The sequence below is a fragment of the Lepus europaeus genome, chromosome 6 (genome assembly GCF_033115175.1).
Source record: "Lepus europaeus isolate LE1 chromosome 6, mLepTim1.pri, whole genome shotgun sequence".
In the NCBI taxonomy this organism is placed as follows: Eukaryota; Metazoa; Chordata; class Mammalia; order Lagomorpha; family Leporidae; genus Lepus; species Lepus europaeus.
Window position 1 is genome coordinate 42,411,526 of NC_084832.1, and position 8,481 is coordinate 42,420,006.

At 32.9% G+C, this 8,481-nt stretch overlaps 1 non-coding gene across 1 annotated transcript; it reads right to left on the reverse strand.

The window, feature by feature from the left end:
- Positions 1-7,298: 7,298 nt before the first annotated feature.
- Positions 7,299-7,406, reverse strand: LOC133762624 (U6 spliceosomal RNA). The gene has a single exon (XR_009866298.1). It is a non-coding gene; the product is annotated as a U6 spliceosomal RNA (small nuclear RNA).
- Positions 7,407-8,481: the final 1,075 nt, after the last annotated feature.

Genomic DNA, 8,481 nt, shown 5'->3' on the forward strand with positions numbered 1-8,481 from the left:
TTGGAGCTAATCTTGATTCAGTCCAAGAGCTAAGGACAAGTTAAAAGGCAGGCATATTACTATTTGAAATGCTGTATTAATCCACTATAAGCATTAGCTTTTGGAAAACAATCAAGTTTTTCAGATTAATAAAGCAAATTCCATATAAAATTAATTCCAAGATAACTTTATATTAATTCAAGATTAGGAAAAAGTCAGTGTAAGTGAAAACAAACTCAAGGCTGATGCTGTGGCCCAGTAGGTTAATGTGCCTGTAGTGCTGGCATCCCATATGGGTACCAGTTCTAGTCTCTGCTGCTCCTCTTCTGATCCAACTCCCTGCTGTAGCCTGGGAAAGCAAGAAGCTACAGGCTCCTGGCTTTGGATCTGCTCAGCTCTGGCTCTTGAGGCCATTTGGGGAGTGAACCAACATATGGAAGACCTTTGTCTCTGTCTCTCCCTCTGACGGTCTGTAACTCTACCTCTTAAATAAATAATAAAATCTTTAAAGAAAAAAAAAAAGAAAGAAAGAAAACTGTCTCTTTCAGAAGTACTAGCCTGGAAGAGGCACAATATTAAAGCCATAAAAACACTGAAGACAATGGTAAGGAGAAAGGATTTATTCAAGAAAGTATCTTTATCTTGATCTGGTAACCTTTATTCTCAGTCTGCATCTACAAACTGAGCAGAAAACACTTGGGTTGAGTTTGGAAACCACCGATACATATTAAATACCATTTACTATGCATTTGGTTATTTAAAGAAGGTAACTATAGAAAAAAATTGATCTTATAAGTTTGGAATATTTTGCAGTACAAATTACTAATTAATTGATTTTTCAATTTTAGCCTTTTAAAATTGCTGCAGTAACACTTTAATGTATAATTTCATTAAAAAACAAGGTAGAAATTTTAAAATGAATGTTAAAAGCAACTATTGTATAATATTATTTAAATTGAGTGGATTTTGTGACCAAATGAAAATGGATGAAGGGTTTAGGAATTATTACAAGTGCTGCTTATTTTTCTTCCAATATTATATATTTTTTGAAAGTCCAGCCATCATTTCGATCCATTTATCTCTTATTTTGGTTGTAAATTTTTATGGAAAACATTGAAAATGTGTTCTTTTTTTAACATTAATAGTTTTGACAGTTTGCCTAACAAAATGTAGGAAAATATAAGATACTTTTTAATTGTAAGGACATTTAATGATGTATGTTCTATCTAAGCTTCTGGTTATTATGAAGGAAATATTAACAAGTTAAAGAAGCTGCAGTAATGCAGTTTTTTAAACCAAAAAATGCCTCTGTAAATATTGTCAATAGTTTTCTTCTGAAATATAAAACATACCTGGTACAAAAAATTAATATGATTTATTGTATGTAAATTACCATATTTGAAACAAAAGATATCTTCAAGAACCATTTTAATTTCTGCTATATTTTACTTATAATATTTTCAAATTCATATTTCAGTGTTGACATATTTCAAATAAAGAAAATGGACTGTTGTAATCCTTTGTATGGTGTTTTCATTCAATTAGCTCTATCTTTCTTTTTCTAAGTAAACAAGATGGCAATTTACTCAAAGTCAACCCATAATAACACATATCAGCCAGAGTCGAACAAACAGAGCACTGCTCATGCTACACCTTTTAAAATCAAACAATTTTAAATAAAAGCAAACATGGACATAAATAGTGTTTCCCTTTGGAATTTGACTGTTGACAGAAAAATGATAAAAACATAAAAATGTAAGGAAGTTAAATAATTCAGGAAATGTTTTATTAACTGATAGCAGAGGGAGGAGGATTTGGGTCTTTGCATTATGTAGTAATGAAAGAATAAAATATATGGTATGTGGGTTAGTCTTAAAAAAGCTCTTCCTAACTGTATTATAGTTTCACAAGGTAGTTGAAAACCACATTCTTATCAAGCACTTACAAAAGTAAAATTCTGTTTAAATACCTATTTTTTCTTTTAAATATTAGTTGCAATATTTTCAAAGGTGAATGAAAAAGTTGTGTGTCAGTGCACAGTTTTAACAAAGGGCTTGTGGTTTGTATTTTCAACATACTATAACAGAAACTCAAAGGAAGTAGTGTTTGAAACCACAAATAGATACACTTAATATTTTTGGTTTGGTATCTTAGACTAATAGTTACTTAGAAATGCTATAATATTAAACTTAAGAAATGAAAATAGATAGCAACATCTTCAAAATATTGTTGCCAAGGGTTTTTTTTCATTATTTAGACAAAACATAAGGAAACATAATGAAAGCATTCTATGGCAAATGGAAATGCTAATAAATATTTATAACTATATTAAATTCATTAACATTAAGAAAAAATTAAACCCTTAAGTTTAATAATTTGCTAATTTTGATAATAAGTTCATAATTCTGTGCCCCCAAAATATAGTCTAAGTAAATATATTAAAATATAAAAGTCATATTTTTTTTCATACCTACCCTGATATAATCCAAATCAATGCTACAAAAGTATGAATTGCATGCTCTCCTGCTTGGGATCTAAATATTTTATTTACTCACTATGATAATTAGTATTTTTTTTAAGATTTATTTTTTGTTTGAAAGAGGAGGGAGAGAGAGAGGGAGAGAGAGAGAGAATATCTTCCATCTGCTGGTTACTCCCCAGAAGGTCTCATTGGCTGGGACTGGGTTAGTCTAGCCAGGAGCATGAACTCATCTGGGTCTCTGACTTGGGTTGCAGGGGCCCGAGTACTTGGGCCATCTTCTGCCAATTTCCCAGGAGAATTGGCAGGAAACTGGATTGGAAGTGGAGCAGCCAGGATTTGAACCTGCCCCCTTATGGTATGCTGGTGTTGCAGGCAGAGGTTTTATTCACTACACTGCAATACAAGCTCCTTGTCATTTTTTGTCTTTTTTTTTTAATCAGTTTTCTTATTGGAAGTATAAAGTACAATAAAACGTGGTTAGATTGAAATGATGAAATGTATACAGAAGACACAAGAGAGGCATTACAACTTGGTCAGTCCTGTCTAACTCAACTTGATTTCCTTGCATTCCACAAAATGCCTGTTCATGACAATGATCAAGGTATGCTTTGAAAAAATAAAGACAAAAGAAATTACTTAGTAATATAGCAGTTTTAGTGAACTGTATTTCTTTCCTTCTGTGAACTAGATATTTCACTTAGAGATATGATTTGAGTTGTCCATATGGTTATAGAATATTTTCTTGAACTTGTTTCACCTTTAGTATTTAAAGGTAGAAACAGTAAATGGGAAGCTCTTGTATAAAGTTAGTAACATCATAACTTGCTGTGGTTGGTTCAGTAGATGTAACTTTGTATATTTCTTTTCAGTTGATCCTAGCCAAAAGGCTGAGAAGCAATGTATATTTCTTTTATAAAATATACAAGTATGCTTCAGAAAGTTATTTTTGGGAAATAAAAAAATGCACTTCCCACTAATTTTTTGAGGACTCCCATGTATACTTAAACAAACTAAGACTCATTTGTAACTATTGGCCTCACAATTCTGCTTCTGTGATGCCAATCTCAAAATATAACAGAAAATATGTAAAATAATATGTGCACACTTGTCACCATGACACTATTTGATTAAGGAATCTCCTGGTATAATATTAAAAGTAGATAGAAATGCATAAAAATTTATATGACACATGCTATAAAAAGCAAACATGGGAATATATTTTTTTTAAATATAGGGTGGTTAGATTTGCAGTGCTTCTTTTCCATTTTTAATTATTTTTATTTATACAAAGGGATCATATTTCATGCATTTCATATATACAGTTTAAAGAACATAATGATACTTTCCACTCTTCCCTTCTCTTACCCTCTTTCTTCTTCGTTTCTTATTTTTTATTTTATTTTTTGTTATGACTTCCTTTCATATTAACTGAGGAGCAGAAACAACATGTAATAAATCTACAACGGCTGTTATAATTGTCTTTGCATCCACCTACCAGATGCCAGTCTTAGAGGTATTTATCTTCAGAGCTTCATTTTACTTCCTATCTGGAAATATTTATGGCATTGATTCAGGAAAAAATAATTTTATCATAAAGAAAGGAACTGTAAGGATTTCCATTACTTTCAGTTGATATTTGAAGTGGAGAACGTATAGGTAGGTAGAACACACAATTCCATGCCACTGTTTATTTGTTCATTTTAATTCTAAAATTATTGTTCACATGTAATACTTGTACTTCCTTGTGAAGTACAGTACAGTATGTCAATACGTATACGTAACATCAACCAAACTAAGCAACTAGATTTCCATCTCCTTGTCTATATAGTAATCTAATCAAGTATATATGATATCATAAGCATGTATGATTTTCACATTAAGGTGGTTTATCAAGGCATTTTCAACAATGCTCCTTTAATTCATCTTCCTCTTAAGTAGGTTCTTTTTTGTGTGTGTGTGATGGAACTTCAAGAAAGGTATTCTCAGATAATTTTGCAAACTGATATTTCAAAAAAAATTAAAAATAAAAATTATGTGAGTTCTGTAAATAGCTCATTTCTGGTGGAAAATCTAGTACAGGAGAGATTCTTAGAATTATTGACACAAATTTGTGTGATTATAAATAAATGTAATTGAATATGCTTTGTTTCTTAAAATGTCACCTACCCACTTTACCTTCAACTAATTTAAATTTTGGCTGCATCTGACATGCCCCAAGTTTAGTAATATCTGCAACAGGTTTCATGAACAAGTATATTATTGTATTATTAATGTACATTTTTGTAGATTGTTAGATTTTCTCCCAGAATTTTATCTGTGTTCTAGTTTGTTGACACTTCTTATCACAGTCTGCTTCTATGTAATGTCATTTAAATCAAAGAAAAAATGGAGTAATGTAAAAATCACTGTAGTTTCTTTAATTTTGCATAGTAAAGTTTTGATTGCAGGACATAAACCATAAAATACAAGGAATATTTACAAAAATGATAGTGAAGAATTACTGAATAAAGGCCAAGGAAGATAGTGGGGTCATTTATGATTTTGGCAATTTGCCAGGTACTCATTTATGAATGAGCAAAAAAATTATTCGTACATAGTGTGCCATTTTAAATTTATATTTAAAATAACTGTAAGGAAGATATAGGTTTTTTTCTTGTGATTGTTTAGAGGAGGGTTTAAGACCCAGAAATTTTAATAGCTTGCTTTATGTTTCTCAGGAATTAAAAACTTGATTCAGTGACACCTGTTGTAAAATAGAAATATAATTTATTACAACACAAGATATTGGCTGTTGTAGAATATGATTCAAGTGAATATAAGTGGTGCACTTTGCATGTGGAGCTACTGTGCTAAAACTGAATGCAAATATAAACGACGGAAAGCAGAATGTGTATTTTTCAAAAATTAAATATCTGTTATTCAAAAATATTTAGAAGATTTTCAGACTAGGTTTAGGTGTAAAACATGAAAGAGTCATAATTTGTTAACAAAATTTTAACTTCAACGGACATTAATAATCTACATATTTGTGGGGTACTACATGATGTTTCAGTAAATGTATACATGTGTTCCATACACATAATTGATACTTCATAAGTACAAAATAAATAGTAATAATGTAAACTAAATGTTTTGAAATAAAATTTGAGACTGTATATTCCATTTAGTGGACCCAGATTTTTACCTTGAAGTTCAAAAAGTGAAGAGCATGTGTTATTCTTAGAAGAATTTGTACTGGCAACCATTTATCTTCGAAGGCAATACTAACCATGACACTAAGTACCATAGAATTTGGAAAGATATACAGTAAAAGTGATGGCTTAATGACAACTTTAAAGTGAAAAATTTCTTAACTAATTAAAAGCATGATAATTAATGGTATCCATATTGAACTCTTCTGGAGTTTGTAGCCACTTTGAGGTACAAATCAAAATGTAGGAATGTACTCTGTGTGTGTCTTCAAGACAGGAGCAAGTTAGTGATATGATTTATTCAACTATGTTTTACTCAAAACTCATGGAATAATTTTGGGATTATCTGACAGGCAGAATTCTATTATGATACCTGAAGCTACCTTCAGATCTAGTCCATGGCCCAGGTCCAAGATGTAAATGATGATTTTGCTATCTTGAAGATTAAGTACTGACCATATTTAGTATGACAGTATTGTGAAGAGAGGTAATTCTGACAATTAATGCTAAATCAAAATTAACAAACAGCCAAAAAGACAAAGCAACAGAGCGTGGCCTCCCAGACATGAATACACTGTCCACAAACCTACGTCTCATCATGAAATCAAACAAAAATGACCAGCATTGCAATTCAACACAGCATTTTGAATACTCATTGTTCTCTGTAATTTATAGCGATCAGTATTTCTTTTAGCTTTACTTTAACCAAACTTTATATTGTATGCTGTTTTCAAGAATAATTCGTTCAAATTACTAGAAGATAAAGAGAATAATATCAGTAGTGACCATAGTAAGGCACACATACAAAGGTTGATGTCTGAAAACTTTGGGTGGGGGTGGTTGTCTAGCTTAATAATTATAAGGCCTAAATTCCATGTCCTAGGATCTGAGTTCAATTCCTGGCTCTGTCTCCTGACTCTAAATTCCCACTAAAGGACAGCCTCGGAGGCAACTGTGATAGCTCAAGTAACTGTGTTCCTGCTACTGACATTGGAGATGTGACTTGCATTCCTTCTTATACACAAGTTCAAGGAAATTCTGTGTAGTATAGAGGAATAGTGACCTGCAGAATTTTGAGAATTCAGAGTTCTGAATCCAGGGAGTTTAAATTTTCATAAGCCACTTGGATATTCTAGCTGCTAAGAGCGGGAGGGTTTTGTCGACTGACTTGCTTTATATAACCTACTACTTGTAATACTGAGTATAAGGGTGTTGACTAAGGCAGAGATGACAGTAGTAGCTTACCATTGTAACAACCACCCAGGCCCAAATAGTAAGTCTGGTGAAAAGGCTTCCCAAATTTGGCAGTCTAAGGTACATTTTAAATTAGAGGCTAATTTCATCATGTAGTTCCACATCAAAGGAAGAAATTCTGAGCGAAGATATACCTAAATGTCATTAGTGATGGTAGAGATTGAAATTAATTTTTCATAACATTTAAAATAAAACAATATCTTTCTAGCAACAAGTTTAAAAAATATGGTACACAGATTCAGGTCACACAAATTAAAATGTATCTTTGATTGATTTTAGCAGCTTAAATTTATGGACAATCTTATCCATAAGCCATTTAAAATAAAACTCTTAATAAAATTTCCCCATGTGGACATACAATATGTACACACATATAATATAGCATAGTAGACCAATATATCAATTTTATCACGAATTTGCGTGTCATCCTTGTGCAGGGGCCATGCTAATCTTCTCTGTATCGTTCCAATTTTAGTATATGTGCTGCCGAAGCGAGAAACTAAAAACATTTTATATGGTTGTGCTTAAGTTTACTGGTTAAACAAAGTACACCATGTTAGATATTTAAGAGGTGTTTTCAAATACATGATTCTTAAAATTTATAGAAGGCATTGGACTTTCTGGTAAATGTTTTCTTAAGTTGTTATCTAATGGTTGAAACTGTTTGCTAAGTATTCATGTGATATTGCTAATGTCAGCAAGTGATCTAGGACTTGCTCCCTCATTTCTCTATTCTAAGCCCAACTTGTTCTTTCATTTCTCTATTCTCTTCAAGGTAGGAAACTAATTCTGTTATGAAGGAATCTGTTGGACACACAATTTAATCTTTAGACCTTATAAAAGAGATGGCTAACATTTTTCTGTAATAGCATAGCCAAAATAAGAACTTAAATAATAATCTCATAGCTAGATTCACTTTGCCATCAGAGAAGTATACAGTAAGTAGAAAAAACCTCCCTTTCAGACAAAAGGGAAAGAAAGTTTTAAAGTGAGAATATAATTTTCCTCATGTGCATTGTCTACCTTAGAAAAACGACTACAGAACATGCCTGTGACTCTAGAGTTGTAGTTCAGGCCACCGAGGATTAGGATGGGACTTGGGCACTCCCTTGTCTTGCATCGTCTGGTCTGCTTTAACACAAACCAGGAGGAAAAGAAAGCTCGGCATCAGAAGCAATGGGTGGCAGGCCTATTAATGGCTGATCTGTACAGTGATCTGCCCTCAAGGAGACCCAATAGGCCAGTCCACTGCAGTGGCTTTCAATGTGGTAAGCCTGGGCTTCAGCAGAAGTCAGCTTGTGAAGAGCCCTGGCAGCTCTGCCAAGAGTTGGATCACTGGAAATGGACCTGCCCTGGAGTCGAAGGATGCCCAGGTCAGAGCCACAGATCTTATTGGCTCTAAGCTGAAAAGCCCTTCACTCAGCCCAACTTCCAAAGTGACCACTGCAGCTGAGGGGATGGTCAAGTAGGGTCAGCAACATTGCAGGCAGAACTGTAAATTTCTTGTTAGAGATGCCACCTGCCTTTACCTGGCCAGCTCTCCTCCCAGGCCAGCCAAGTAATGAAAGTCAACAG